General features: G+C 36.8%; 1 non-coding gene across 1 annotated transcript; it reads right to left on the reverse strand.

Moving 5' to 3' along the window:
* Positions 1 to 6,738: 6,738 nt before the first annotated feature.
* On the reverse strand, positions 6,739 to 6,901 carry LOC143681938 (U1 spliceosomal RNA). Its single transcript, XR_013174974.1, has one exon. It is a non-coding gene; the product is annotated as a U1 spliceosomal RNA (small nuclear RNA).
* Between the last annotated feature and the right edge of the window lie 8,509 nt (positions 6,902 to 15,410).

Consider the following 15,410-nt stretch of genomic DNA (forward strand, 5'->3'; position numbering starts at 1 on the left):
CACACGCCTTGCTACTGAGACTCTAAAGGACTTATAAATATGCATTTAAAAATGCATCCCTTGCCCTTATACATCCCAAAGTAATCTGGGCAAAAGATAAAAAAGTATTTGCAATGTCCCCCTGATGGACTGGGGAAAAAGGTAGAAATATTAAACTTTCCCACCTGAGAAAGAACTGATATCCTCCCAAGCATTGGAGCTGCCAATTAATAGGTAAAGCCCTCGATTTTGGGGCTTTCCCTTATGAAACTTATTCCTCCCGAGGAGAAGCTGAGACTGCACATGATTATGACTAAGAAACACCCCAGAGAACCCTTTTTGTTAAGTGTGGCCTCTCACTTAAAGACAGTGCTGCAGGTGAACTCACTGCCTTCCCTCCTACCTGGGACATGACTCCCAGGGGTGTAAATCTCCCTGGCAACATGGGACATGACCCCCGGTAATGAGCCTAGACCCAGCATCATGGGATTGAGAAAGTCTTCTTGACCAAAAGGAGGAAGAGAAATGAAACAAAATAAAGTTTCAGTGGCAAGAGATTTTAGAGTCAAGAGGTCATTCTAATGGCTATTCTTATGCATTATATAGACATCTCTTTTTAGTTTTTAGTGGATTAGAATAGCTACAAGAAAATACAGGAAATTATTGAACTGTATTCCAGTAGCCTTGATTCTTTGAGGACAATTGCATAACTATATGGCTTTTACAACGTGACCAGGTGATTGTGAAAACCTTGTGGCTGGCACTCCCTTTATGGAAAGAAGAGTGAAAAAATAAGGACAAAATTACATAAATCATAGGGGATATATTTTAGTTTGTTAATGCTGCTGGAATGCAATATACCAGAAATGGGTTGGCTTTTATAAAGAGAATTTATTAAGTTACAGGGTTACAGTTTAAGGCCCTAAATATGTCCAAACTAAGACATCCAGAGAAAGAAACTTTGACTCAAGAAAGTCGGATGCATCCAGAACAACCCTGTCAGCTAGTAGGGCATATGATGGGCATATGATTGGCATCTGCTAGTCCTTTGGATTTTAGTTTTAAACAACTTCCCTGAGAGAATTTTCTTTTTGCATCTCCAAATGTCTCTGTCTGTGTTGGCTCTAAAGCTTTTTTTTCCAAAATGATTCCTTTTTACAGGACTCCAGTAAATGACCCACCTTGAATGAGTGGAGACATATCCCCATGGAAACTGCCTGATAAGCAGGTCCCACTCGCATTGATTGGCTCACATCTCCATGAAAGCAACTCAATCAAAAAGATCCCACCCAACAATGAATCATGATTAAAGAACATGGTTTTTCTGGGGTACACAAGTTTCAAATCAGCACAAGGGGTTCAGGAGTATGGGATATTTTGGGTGTTCTTTTTCAGTTTTATTTTTATTCTTGCATGTATTTTTTTTTTTTGGATTAATGTAAATGTTCAAAAATTGATTGTGAATGCACAACTATATGATGTTACTGTGATTGTACACTTTGGATGATTATAGGGTATGTGAATATATCTCAGAAAAACTTTACTAAAAATAAATTAAAAATAAAAATGCAAGTTTGCAGTGGTTCATATATAATCCTTATAATTGTCCCTATGCAAAAAGTCAATTTAATAGTGTTTTTCCTCTAGTATTGGCTGTTTTCTCCTTTCCCAATTAAAAAAAATTAACATTAAAAGAATAATTCTGCAATGCTCTCTCCCTCTTTTCCAATTTGATTTTATGACTCTGAACATTTCTTCTAGCCATTCTCTTTTTTAGTCTAAATCATGTCAATGTGTTCCAAATAGCAGCAGGTTCACCTATACTTTTTATTTCTCTATCTCCAATTTTTGTTTTAAAACGATTTTCAACTGAGGGTTCTCTAGCATTATTACTTCCATATGCCATTCAAAATATCTGCTTCTTGGGACACATTACTAGGAAGTTTCTGTGCATCGTAATGATAGATGTCAAGGGCATGCCTTTTTTGCCAAATTTAGACACAAAAGAGAAATACTAGGTGAAATTGCAATTACAGCTATGAAAAAAAAAAAGGGGCGGGAGAAGAAATTAGCCTTCATCTAAATGTCCTTTCTCTTTCCCCTCCCAGATGCCTCCCTTCCCCCACCCTGCCATCTGTACTCACTCACACTGGTGAAAGATTTCTCTATTAGCGAAACCTCACCTATTGCTTCTGCTTTAATTCAGCCACCCTGGCACCCCTCTTTCTCCTTTTGCCCCTAGAAAACAAAATTCATCATGTTGATTCCTTTGTCTGCTAGTTATAGAAAGTCAAGTTTCCCCTTCATGGTGAAAATTTCCAACAGCCTAGGGTTTCAAATGTGCTCTCAGATTATAAAGTAGGAGAAATTAAGGGTCTATCACTTCCAATTTTTTTCTTGAACAGTTTCGGGAAACCACAGAAGAAGGGATTTAATTCAGCTTGCATTTAGCCCAAGTAAATAGGAAAGTCATTCCCATCTAATATTGGCTCATATTAGCAAACATTGTATTTTGTTGCACAATCAGTATTTTATTAAAAAATTAATGCCTGTCAAATGAGTTTTTGAATCAAAGCTTCATGGCTGTGAGTTTTTTTGGAAGGGTCGGGGATTTAAAAACATTAGTCTCTTCAATAATTCATCCTTTATTCCTTTAGCCTTACTAAATATTAAACAGGTTAAAGTTAAATATTTGAAAACTAAGCACAAACTCAAGTCTCTCAGAGAGGGTATATCAACGAGATGCTTCTAATTTTGCTGTCTCATGTTAGCAGTTTGTAAGGTATGGTGAATCGGCACTTTTTGTAGGTGTGAGCCAATCATTTTCCCTTGGATCTTGCCTGTTAAATAATTGAGTTTCTGTGCCTGCATTCTCCCCCATGAGCTACTGAAAGAATTGCCAACGGTTACCTGTGATTGAAAGTACAAATGAGAATTACAAAATATTAAAGGAGATATGCATTTTATTTGTAGCCTGGGTCCACTCAGCTTAAAGAGAAAGGGAGAGTAGACAACCGTTCACTATTCTCCTGGACTGATTATCAGACCAATCCTTGGCCCTTTTCATTTACGAGTCCTGTCCACTCGCACCCCCACTTCACCACCGCACTGCCCTCAGTTTTCTGGTTAATCGAGGTGACACCACAGTCTTTTTCTTCCTGAATTATCTACATAATTTTATCTGAATTGATCTGAGCTTATTCACTTACATTCCTTTCTGATAAGGCCTCCTGATAATATGTACTTTCAGTAATTAGCAGTATCATTTCTTCTAGGCTGAGAAATTAATTTTATAATGCATGCTTAGGGCATAACTTCAGAGTAATTTTCACCGAAAGGTTTCAGTGCAGTTTATCAACATGGTCTCATTTATCTTTGTGACACCTTGCTAGGATTGATAACAATTACTACATTAATCGTGTTAAAAAAAACTTCTCTTCCTTTGAAATAGTATGTACATGTGGACAGAGAGATGTGGGTTGCTTTTATGGAAGTATCTTCGGTTTTAAATGTGTACAATAGAAGAAACTAGTGCTTATTCTACAATGGCCTATCAGAAATACAACCCCTGAAATGGGGAAAAACCTTGCATCTCCTGTTCAAAAAACTAAATGCCAAAGAATAGCTGAAGGTCATACTATGCTGTAGTAATCATTCTGAATCCAGCATCCAAACAATATTTCATTCCATTAGAACAGAGTAAACTATAGCATATCTAAATTTGACCCTCTGATGAGAGAGCATCTGTAAACAAGCTCATAATGTCATCACCAGGGAAACAAACAGGTACAATTGATGGAAGGCTTTTGCCACCTAGTAGAGGTGCCAGTATGGAGCTTGGTAGCACTGTCTCTTCAACAGACTTTCCCCTTCTGCCATCTCCACCATCCTCCATCAGCACCTCCACAACCAACTCTTCAGTGCAGATACTTCTCATGCTGTAACGATTAAATAGAGAAGGTTTCTGATGATGGCAATGCAGTTTTTCACAAGGTAAACTGTAAGTGGAGTCTGTACTGGAAATACAATGAAAATGCTAATTGGCGACACAGATCCCACTTTCATGTTTTATTAATGACATCTGCACCATATTTGTAAAATAATTTACATAATATGTTAATTCTCCAAAAGAGAGGGGAATGAGAGCTCGTACTTGCATGTGAAATTAGCACTTTCTCTGTCTATGCCAAAGCTACATAATGCTTCAGATTTTTTTAATAGCAGCCCTTATAAGGTTTATATTACAATTATGAGTCAGTCAGGTTTAAAATTTCAAACCTACATTTTGGTGTATAGACTCATTCGTGAATGTTCAACGTGGCTTTAGACCTGGTCTAAAAGTTCGGTTTTGAAGAATTAGGAAACAGTCTAGTAGCAAATGAAATAAACACAAAGAGTGATTTGAACTTCAAAAGTAGTTGTGGAAGTAGAAGTAGAAGTAAGACTTCTAGCACCGAATGTGTAATCATTTCATTCATTTCTTATCACGGCACTTTTTTCTTTCCCTATAATTGCCAAAATTTTTCTAGAACTTTTGAGGAGTTATTGAGAGCACTGGGTAATGGAACCAACTTGTCAATCCAGAATTAAGAGCAGTGAACATAGTGAAGCCAGCACAGTGCCACTTCTGAGAAGCCTGAGGGACACTAGTGTTGCTTTTTCTCTTAAAGATGTTTGGTTATGGTTACATTCACAACCCAGCATTGCTCAATTAATCTTAGCTTTTTAAGAGTTTAATGAGCTATCCTCTACTTAACATTAATGTGTGCTAATCATATAAACTCACCCACTTCAAAGTTTTTTTAAAAATAAGATTTGGATTCTTCTTGTTCGTAATCCACTGCCCACTTATAAATTAGTGCAGTTAATTTGTAAATCACCATGTAACTTCTAAGCTAATGTGCTAAGTAAAGTTATTCAGATCTGAAACCTACTAAAAGAGGCTTTCTCGAGTGCCTCCTTTATACCCAGAAACATCTTAGTAACTGAAAAATCTTGGCTCAGTTTTGCTATTATTCACTGATTATGAGGAAGAAATAGAAAAATGGGGTTCCCTTTTATGTCTTTGAATTCAGGAGGATACAGATGCAACACATGGACTCCAGGCAGTATTTCAAAGTGGTCAAACAAGTAGTTATGACAAATATCCAAGAAGAGACAGCAAAAAAGGAAACAACAATCTTTCATTTTTGGATGCATCACCTACCTCGTCCCTTATTTAGTACATTCTTCCATATTGCTGGTTCTTCCACACATTGATCCTGCTAAAACATTTGTCACCTAGTGGAGGATGATTTGAGAGATGCCAACTTACTGTAGGTACATAGCTTCCCACATCACCCTTAGTATCAAGCTAATGTTAAGCCCTTTTGAGAACGTAGTTTTCTAGTCATTCTCTGTAGTTATTCATGTGTACAAGAACATCTCAGTCATTCCTGAGCTTGTTTATTCAATGGCAGTTTCCACCGGACACCTTTTATGTGCCAGGTACTGTGGTTTGCATATAGGAATGGTATCTCAAGAAAGTGCTTCTCTTTACTGTTAGGGGGTTTTATTTCTTCCTGCACTGCTTCCCAGTGTCAAGTGTCCCAGGTTAACTAGTGAGTCCTCCTTGACTTTGCCAGCCAGGCTTATTTTCTACCACAAGGGGAAATGAAATGGGGTACTCAGCGTTTTGGTGAAATTTTGTGTGGGTGCAATATTTCTAGATTAAAATCTGTTCTAGTCTGCTAGCTGCTGGAATGCAATATACCAGAAGCGGAATGGCTTTTAAAAAGGGGAATTTAATGAGTTGCTGGTTTACAGATCTAAGGCCGAGAAAATGTCCCAATTAAAACAAGTCTATAGAAATGTCCAATCAAAGGCATCCAGGGAAAGATACCTTGGTTCAAGAAGGCCAATGAAGTTCAGGGTTTCTCTCTGAAGTGAGACAGCACATGGCGAACACAGTCAGGGCTTCTCTCTCGGCTGGAAGGGCACATGGCAAATACGGCTTCATCTGCTAGCTTTCTCTCCTGGCTTCCTATTTCATGAAGCAACCCGGGAGGCGTTTTCCTTCTTCATCTCCAAAGGTCACTGGCTGGTGGACTCTCTGCTTCGTGGTGCTGAGTCTCTCATTCTCCTCTTTTATAGGACTTCAGAAACTAATCAAGACCCACTCAAATGGGTGGAGACGTGTCATCCCCTAATCCAATTTAACAACCATTCTTAACTAAATCACATCAACCAAGGAAATGATCTCATTACAGTTTCAAATATACAGTATTGAATAGGGATTATTCTACCTTTAAGAAATGGGATTTATATTAAAACATGGCTTTTCTTAGGGGGCATACTTCCTTTCAAACCAGCACAAACTCTATCCTGGTTTATTTATATACTCAAACAACCCTACCCTTACCTGACAATTGAACCAAGAAGCTATAATAAAAATTGAGGAAGACATAGCAGTTTTTCCAACAATAGACTCAAACAAGTCCTTCATTAAGAGCTTCAACAGACATTGGATTCTTCAAACATCTTCCCCAGGAATCCCCTCAGGATAAGCCAAAGCTGAAGGACCTAACACAAACGTCAGTGGAAGGCTTTGCATCCATTCATACAGATCACTTCTAACATTTGAGGGACCGATGTAAGAGTAAAAAGTGAGGCCCACATACCATGCCTAAATATTTAAAAGTTACAAATCAAGGAAACTGCTAAATAAAATGCAATCTATTCTCTACTTTGGAATGCATTTTTTTTCTTTTCTTTTTTTTATAGGGGAGAACACGTACACAGTCCCCACTACCACAAATTATGCAATTGAGTTTCCCACATTTGGGGAAATCGCAGGGGTCAGCACACCCGGAGTGCAATGGACAAGCCTCACCCTGGGAAATCCACCTTCATGATCATGGTGTCTCCCCCACCAGGAAAGTATGGAATACATATTTTTATAATTGCAAAATAAAATGTTTGAAGGTCGAGATATTTTGCTGATGAACCGGGGATATCTGGATGAGTGATAAAATAATTCCATACAAAATTCATAATTCTTATGTTTCATAAATATGTTCTTGCCTTTGTCTCAGAAAATTAACTAATTATGGTGCTATAACCAAGATTTTCCTCAAATTTGTGTTCAATGGACAGTAATGCCAAAATAAAAAATCTTTGTTGTATCTTTGTAGGTTTTTTTAGGTTTTTACAGATAGCTTTTGTTCCTTCATTGTGGAGACACAGTGCTGAAGCAGTAGAAACTAAAATTAAAAATAAAACTTGTAAAGCAATTCTTAAATTTGAAAAGACAAACCATGAGGTTTACATATCACATTCAAACATTGCTATTTGGTTGTATCAGATGAATCACGACTTTTGAAGAAAATTTTTAAAAGTTTTAATTTCATCATATAAATTACTATTATTTACGTAACAATTTTTACATAAATTAGTATCTGGACACGTAAAGTATTCCTCTAGTTATTCCTCTTCCAGATTTTTCAGTAACGGGGAATTTTAAAGAAAGCCAAAAATAGAAATATGCTGCTTATGGTCAGAAAAGAGCTCTATAGAAATGCATTTTAGGATTATTTGTACATGAATCTTTTTCATGATAGTCACACAAAATACAAATCAGAATTAATGATAACATTTTCTGTCAAAATTTTTCAAGCACGCTGAAATATATTTTTGAAAATTTAATAAACTCTTACCTAAAGACTTAAAAACATTCACCATTTGACCATTCACTATTTATTAGTTCCCATGTTTAAAAAAAATAGCACCATGCTTCAAGCCTGTAGCATCTAGCCTACATATGTACAAATTGAATAGCAAGTTGACTTAATCAATATTGCAAAATGTTCTCAGTCCACCTTGTACAGCTGTTGTGAAATTTGCACTAACTCACAACTACTTGGTGAACAAAAATTAGAATGTAAAGAGAAACAAGGTAATGGACGTTCAGCATTACTGGAAAATGATACTTCGTTAGACAAGAATTTACTGCATTTGTGATCTTTGAGAAGAAGAATTTGACAAGGTAATTAATTTGTCTTTTCTTTTCCCTAAGCGTTTCTGCCTCAAATCCTCTCTGCACTCAGAAGCAGTGTCTGTCTTCAATGCTGGCAGTAACACAACCCTGAAACTTCATGGCATTTAGTCATTTTTTGCATCGAGGATGTAGCATGAGAGATGTCAAGAGTGATTCCTTGGGATCTTCACGGTGCTATCATGTGACAAGGTATTTAGAGTTGTGGGTCGCCCTGGGCCAATGCTAACCCCAGGATAGCTGAGACGTATCTAGGTATCTGGCAAACTCAGGATAGGGGCTATTTAAACAAGTGGTACATCATGCCACGATGTGCCAGTTAAATAATAGGTTTTTCTGGCACCCAGAAGGCACCAGAACACTCACTAGATGCATGATGAAGGAATGGATGAATGCAGAATAAATACAGGGAAAAAAGAGACACTCTGCCGTTAAGGCAGGGAAGTATATCAATAATTATGTAACAGTTCGGGGGAAAGTATATGGGAGGTGGTATAACAGTTGGTGAAGGTAGAGAGAAAGAGTCTTCAAAGTCTGTCAAAGAAGGGTGTCTTTCCTCCATAGTACTGATCACAAGGCATTGTTTTCATTCAGAGCAGTGCAGCCAAAGCTCAGAAACGGCTTCCTATTGCAACATTTGTAATGTACCGTTGCAATGATCATCAACTTTTAAATGTTTGGTTAACAATTTGAGGTTTCATTCCTGAAACCTCAAAACTTCCTTTGCAACCAAAAACAGAAATACCAAAATACAACCAGAAAGTGAGGCTGTCCTTTTGGTATTTCCAAACCCAGCTGAAAACAGGAAACCAGCATACTAGCTATAACTCGCTGACACAGGCAAATTGCCTCTTGACCGGAGCTCTCCCAGTAATCCAAAAAACCCTAACTGAATTTTCTGTTCTTACATCCTAACTTTGGTGTTGGGAGGGTGGGGCAAATAACATTAGGAGAAAATAAGTGCAATACACTAGAATTGATATACAAAAACAGAAAATGAACACCAAAATATCCTAACCAATGCAGAGATTTCAGAGCAGAATGTATGTATCCGTTGAGTATATGCTTATCTGTCTCCAGGTCCTGAACCCTTTAAAGAAAGGGACTATATATATGTATATGAGCCATCTCTGAATCCCCAGAGGTTCATATTGTACCTGGATATTGAATATGCAAGAAATGTATGCTATTGTTTAAATGTCTACAATCTATGAATTCTATGAATTATACAATCTATGGATTATAAAAATTCCACCATTAAATTGTCATGGTAACCACTTTATCCTGGGGCTCCAGTTACATAACCCTCCCCTTCTCTTTATATCAAATGGATAGAGTTTCAGGGGACTGGTTTAGTGAGGTTTCTCTCTCCCAGGTACTGGTTCTATGGCAGAACCCATTTCATGGTATCTATTTTTAAGCAGCTTAGGAAACTAAAACAACATGTTAAAATAAAGATCCCTGAATCCTTTCAGTGATCCCACCATTAACAATTCTATTCAGTAGGTGTGGAGTAGGATCCCAGAATCTGTATTATTCATAAGCGTTCCAAATAATAATGGTGAAGATGATCTGAGGAAATCACCATGAGAACTACTGCTCAGTGGTAGGAAATTCTGAGTTCTCAATAGAACATAGATTCAGATTCTCAGACAGACCCAAAAACTGCTTTCTGATAAAATTATGGCCTTACAGTTAGCTACCCCTATAGGCCACCTCTGTGCCTGGGAGGGAGAGACTTCCCAGTGGGCTCACTACTTCTTTAAGCAAAGACTTAACTCTACCCTTGCTTATCTGGGTTCTAAGGTTTATATCTCTGTCCCTTACCAGCCATTAAAGGGATCTGAAGTCCACGCAACTAATACAGTTTTTATCTTTTATCAGCTGCTATCAAAAGCCTGGTTTTAGTGAAATATTTGAAGAAGATAATTTAAGGATGTTTTCATCTAGATATTCCAAATGCCACTTTTGGAACCAGTGACTGGATAAAATTAACATTCTAATGGAATTATATATCTCAATATAATGTGTGATTTTTATGAAAAGTTGCTTCAAGCTATATGCAAGTGATTACTATTTACATATTTGTTGTGTGATTGTTGTGATAAGATTGTCCAATATAGCCATCTGAACCCAGTATGCCAGGAGGACAATAGGCGTGAAATGCTCCACTTTTCTGAGGAGTGGCTGCATGTCCATCTTTCAGGTGATGGATGGCATGTTATTGTTATGGTTCTTACATCTTCCTGGCTGTCCCAAAGCTTAAAGTGTGGCACTCAATCTATGCATTTACCTGTTTTTTCTGTTTCATTGAATTTATCGTGTGGTGTTTTCTGTGTGTGTTTTGTTTGTTTTGCAAGTTGTCTTACATTTTTTGGAGAATAGGGAGATACACATTTTTTTTCAAGTTGAAGTATTATTGTGATAAATCACAAACATTATTTAATGCTATTGCATTGTGATTATTAATAGGATATATTATACAGTTAAAACAGTCATCAACAATAATTACAAATACACCACATGCATATAATTGCGGTTTTGACCCCCAATCCCTCATCAGAGAGGAGACTGAGCCAATGAAGACAAGGTCATTGCTTCACTTATACTGTTTTCACCAGTTGTCTTCCTTTCACTCTCTTCTATCAGGTTCTTGTAACTGATGCAGAGACTAGAAGACTCCCTCTGCAGAAAATTTAGTATCTATCCTCCTTAGAGTTTTGACATTGACTCTTCTAATCTCTACCTACCTAAACTGGTGAATTCATTCACTCCTGTGGCTTTAACTGCCATCTTCATGCTAGTGGCTCCCAATCCGAACTTCCAGCTGCAGAATCTCTTCAAGTTGCAGAACCTATTAGATGTAAATAGCATGTCCGCTACTGCACTGGTTTGAAACTGTCATGTACCTCAGAAAAGCCATGTTCTTTAATCCTCATTCAAGATGGATGGGATCTTTTTTATTGCTTCCATGCAGATGTGACCCACTAATTGTGGGTGGTAACTTTTGATTAGATAGTTTCCATGGAGGTGTGTCTCCACCCATTCAAGGTGGGATTGCTTACTAGAGTTCTTTCAGAGAAAACTGTTTTGGAAAAAGACTTTAGAGCACACAGCCAAAGACCACTGGAGATGAAGAAGGAAAATGCCCCCCCTGGGGGGGCATTCATGAAATAAGAAGCCAAGAGAGAAAGCTATCAGACTTTGCTATGTGCCTTCCCAGCTGACAGAGGTGTCAAGAAGGCAAAGACCCAACCAGACACCAGCCATGTACCTTCCCGGCTGACAGAGGTATTCCAGATCCATTGGCTTTCCTTGAGCCAAGGTATCGTTCCCTGGATGCCTTAGACTGAACATTTTTATACCCTTAGAATTGAAAACCTGCAACTTAATAAATTCCCTTTTTAAAATCTATTCCATTTCTGGTATTTGCATTCCGGCAGCATTAACCAACTAAAACAGCTACCATTATGAAACTTTTGAACACATACTGGTCAAATCAAGGCCATAGTATTATGTTCAGAGAATTGACTGTCCACAAGGAAAATGAAGGAGCAGAAGTTGGAATGAGATAAAACCTGTCTGCCTTAAAAAGAAAGTTCAACTTTTTAATTAAGATTGTCTACATTCTTCTTTCTCTGCACATAATCCTTTCATTATCCCTCTATACCTGTTACTTGAAAAACAAATTCCACAGTTAGATAGGCTGTCAAGTTCCAGGTTACACAAAGTGAAATAGGTTTTTTAAATGAGAAAATTCTTAGACCATGGTTACTGAAGAGCTATAACAGAGTAGAAGAATTGCAATGCCTGTGTTTATGAAATCTAATATTACATCTATTGCAAGATGTACCATTGTTTTATGCATCACTAAAAAGGAAGAAAAACACTACCAGTTAAACAATGACATAATACATTGTTTCTTTCTTTCCATTCTGAATTTTTAATTTATATTTATTGAGTTTTTTCATAAATTTATTGAGTTATAATTGACATATGACAAACTGCACATCTTAATCATGTAAATTTGGTAAGTTTTGACATATGTACGTACATACCTGTGAAACCATCACCACAATAGAGATGGTGAACTTATCCATCACCTCCAGATGTCTTCTCAGCCCTCTTTCTAACATCTGTCTGCCATCCTTCCCTTCAACCATCACTCTTATCCCCTGGCAAATGGTAATCTGGTTCTTGTCTCTATAGATCGGATTTCATTTGTTAGAATTTTATATAAATGGAATTATGCAATATGTTCTTTTTTTGATTGAATTCTTTCTTGCAGCATAGTTATTTGGAGATTAATCCATGTTGTAACATGCATCAATAGTTCATTTATTTCCATTGCTGAGTAGTATTCCGTTGGATGCCAATACCACATTTTGTTTACCCGTTCTTCTTTTGAGGAACTTTTTATTTGTCTCCAGGTTTCAGATATTGCAAATTTAGCTGCTATAAACTTCTTAATACATGACATTGTATGAATATGTGCTTTTGTTTCTCCTTTTTTAAGCCAAGAATATGATTTATCTTGGTAAATGTTCTGTATGCATTTAAAAGACATGTGTATTCTGAGTGGTCTATAAATGTCAAGTTGATCAAGTTGGTTTCAGTATTATTCAAATCTCTTATGTCCTTACGAATTTTCTATCTATTTTTCCTATCAATTATTGGGAGGAGGTTTTGAAATTTCTGACTGTAATTGTGGACTTTTAAATTTTCTTCTTGTGTTTCTACAAGTTCTTGCCTCATGTACTTATATGACCTATTAAGTATATAAAGCTTTAAGACTATTAAATTATCTTGAAGAACTGACCTGTTTTTTGCTTTTTATCATCATAAAATGAGCTTCTTTATCCCTGGTAATATCATTTGCTTTGAAATCTACTTTATCTGATATTAATAAAGCCACTTCAGTTTTTTTCAATTAGTGTTACAATTTTTCCATCCTTGTAGTTTTTAATGTTTATGTGTCTTTTTGAAGTACATTCCTTGCAGGTTGCATAGAGTTGGCACCTGCTGTTTTATCCAATCTGACAAGCTTTGCCTTTTAAATGAGGAATTTAGTCCATTCAATATTCAATATCATTACTGATATGAATAGGTTTAAGTCTGTCATCTTATTTGTTTCTTATTTGTCCCATCTCTTCTTTGTTCCTTTTTCTTTCTTTATCTGGATTTTTTGGGGGGAGGAAGGGAGGTGGGCTGATTAACTGAATATTTTATGTGATTCCATTTTATTTCCTTTGTTCTGCTATTAGCCTTTGCTTTGGTATTATTGTGATTGCTTTAGAGTTTATGATATGCATTTTTTGATTTATCACAATTTATAACTTCATTTATAATATAGGAACTTTACTATGGTATGCTTCCATTTATCCTCTTCTGATTTTTGTGCTATTTTCCATACACTATAGACTTACGTGCTATTAACTCCGCATTACATTGTTAATAATGTTTAAGTCAATTATCACTCAAAGAGATTTAGAAAATTAAAGGTAAATATTATGTATTTTCCATGTAGTTATTTCCAGTGTTCTTCATTCTTTTATGTAGATATATCTTTCCATCTACTATCATTTTTTCTTCGGCCTGCCTGAGAACTTCTTTGAATACTTCTTATAATGGGGGTCTGCTAGTGATTTGTTCTTTCAGCTATTGTATACCTAAAATTTCTTTATTTCACCTTCATTTTGAAAGCTATTTTCAGTAGGCATAGAATTATGACTTGATTTTTTTTTCTTGCAGTTCTTTAATGATGTTATCCATTGTCTTCTCACTTGCTTTGTTTCTAATGAGAAATCGGCTGTCATCCTAAACTTCGTTCTCCTGTATATGTGTCTTTTTAATCTGGCTGCTCTAAGCAATTTTAATATGAGGTGCTTTGGTCTGATTTTCTTCATGTTCTTCTGAACATCTAATAATAAAACATCTATTTTTATTGATGTTTATTGAGCTCCTGGATTAGTTTTTACCAGATGTGAAAATTTTTCAGCCATTTTTCCTTCCAATTATTTTTTGTCCTCACTTCTCTTTCCTCTCTTTCAAGGATTCTAATAATATATACTTTAAGCTTCCTTATGTTGTCCCACAGCTCACTGATGCACTATTCATGCTGGGGAGAGTTTAATTCTCTTTCCATCTTGTGTTTTATTTTGCATAGTCTCCATTTCTGTCTTCAAATTCACAAATCTTTTCATTTGCAATGTCTGGTCTCCTTTGATCCTATCCAGGGTATTTTCAGCTCTCGTTCTGCAGTTTTCTAGAAGTTCTGTTTAGAGGTTTTTAAAAATATATTTCCTATGTCTCCATTTAAATTCTTTTACATATGAAATACAGTAACAACGACTGTTTGAATAGCCACCTCTGCAAATTCGAACATCTGTGTTGGTTTGGTGTTACAACTGATTGATTCATGTCCTCATTATGGGTCATATTTTCCTATCTCTATGTATTTTTCTGGTAGTTTTTATATAATTCCAGATATTATGGATTTCCTCTTATTGGGTCTTGGACATTTTTGTATTCCAATAAATATTCTTGAAGTATGTTCTGGGATACAATTAAATTAAGTGGAAACAGTTCGATTCTTTCAAGACTTCCTTTTAGGGAGGACCAAAATAGTGCTCAGTCTGAACCCAGTTATTCTTGCCCCTACTGAGGCAAGACCCTCACGTGAACTCTACCTGGTTGGAACAAGCACCATTCCCAGCTCTATGTGATTGCTGAGCACTCTCATCACTAAACCTTTCCAGCAGCTTCTCTGGCCTGAGGTCATTGTCTCACACGTGCTTACTGATCAGAATTCTCAAGGGAGCGTTTCTGCAGAGGTCTAAGAGTCTCTCTCTGTATCTCTCTCCTCTCAGGTCATCTTCCTGCAAACTCCAACCACCTTGAGTTCCACAGGTTCTCAATTCTTCCACTCAGAGAGTCCACCAAACTCCACCTGGGTTCTCCCTTGCCACGCTGTGGTCTGGAGTCTCTCTCAGGGCGGTGAGCTGCAGGGATCGCACAGCTCATCACATTTGTTCCCAGTTTCTCAGCGTTCACTAGCCATCGTTGTCTGTTGAAGTATCTAAAATAAACACTATTCCACATATTTTGTCTCTTTTTGGCTGTTTCAGGGAAAAGGGTCATACTATTCCCTATTACTCCATCTTGTCTGGAAGTGGATGTCCTCACTATTGAGTTGTTTAGCCACCAAATAGTATCATACAGCATTTTTGTGAATACGTAGAACAGGAAACCATAAGCAAAATAAAATGATTAAGGTGTTTCTTAAATGTCTTTCATACTAGAGTTTGACACTTCTCAAACAATTCTTGATCGTGAGTCATTAATTTTCCTAATGCACTCCACTGTGTCCCAAGGGGTTATGACCATTTTTGGCCTTTTT

The sequence above is a fragment of the Tamandua tetradactyla genome, chromosome 4 (genome assembly GCF_023851605.1).
Source record: "Tamandua tetradactyla isolate mTamTet1 chromosome 4, mTamTet1.pri, whole genome shotgun sequence".
NCBI classification, from domain to species: Eukaryota; Metazoa; Chordata; class Mammalia; order Pilosa; family Myrmecophagidae; genus Tamandua; species Tamandua tetradactyla.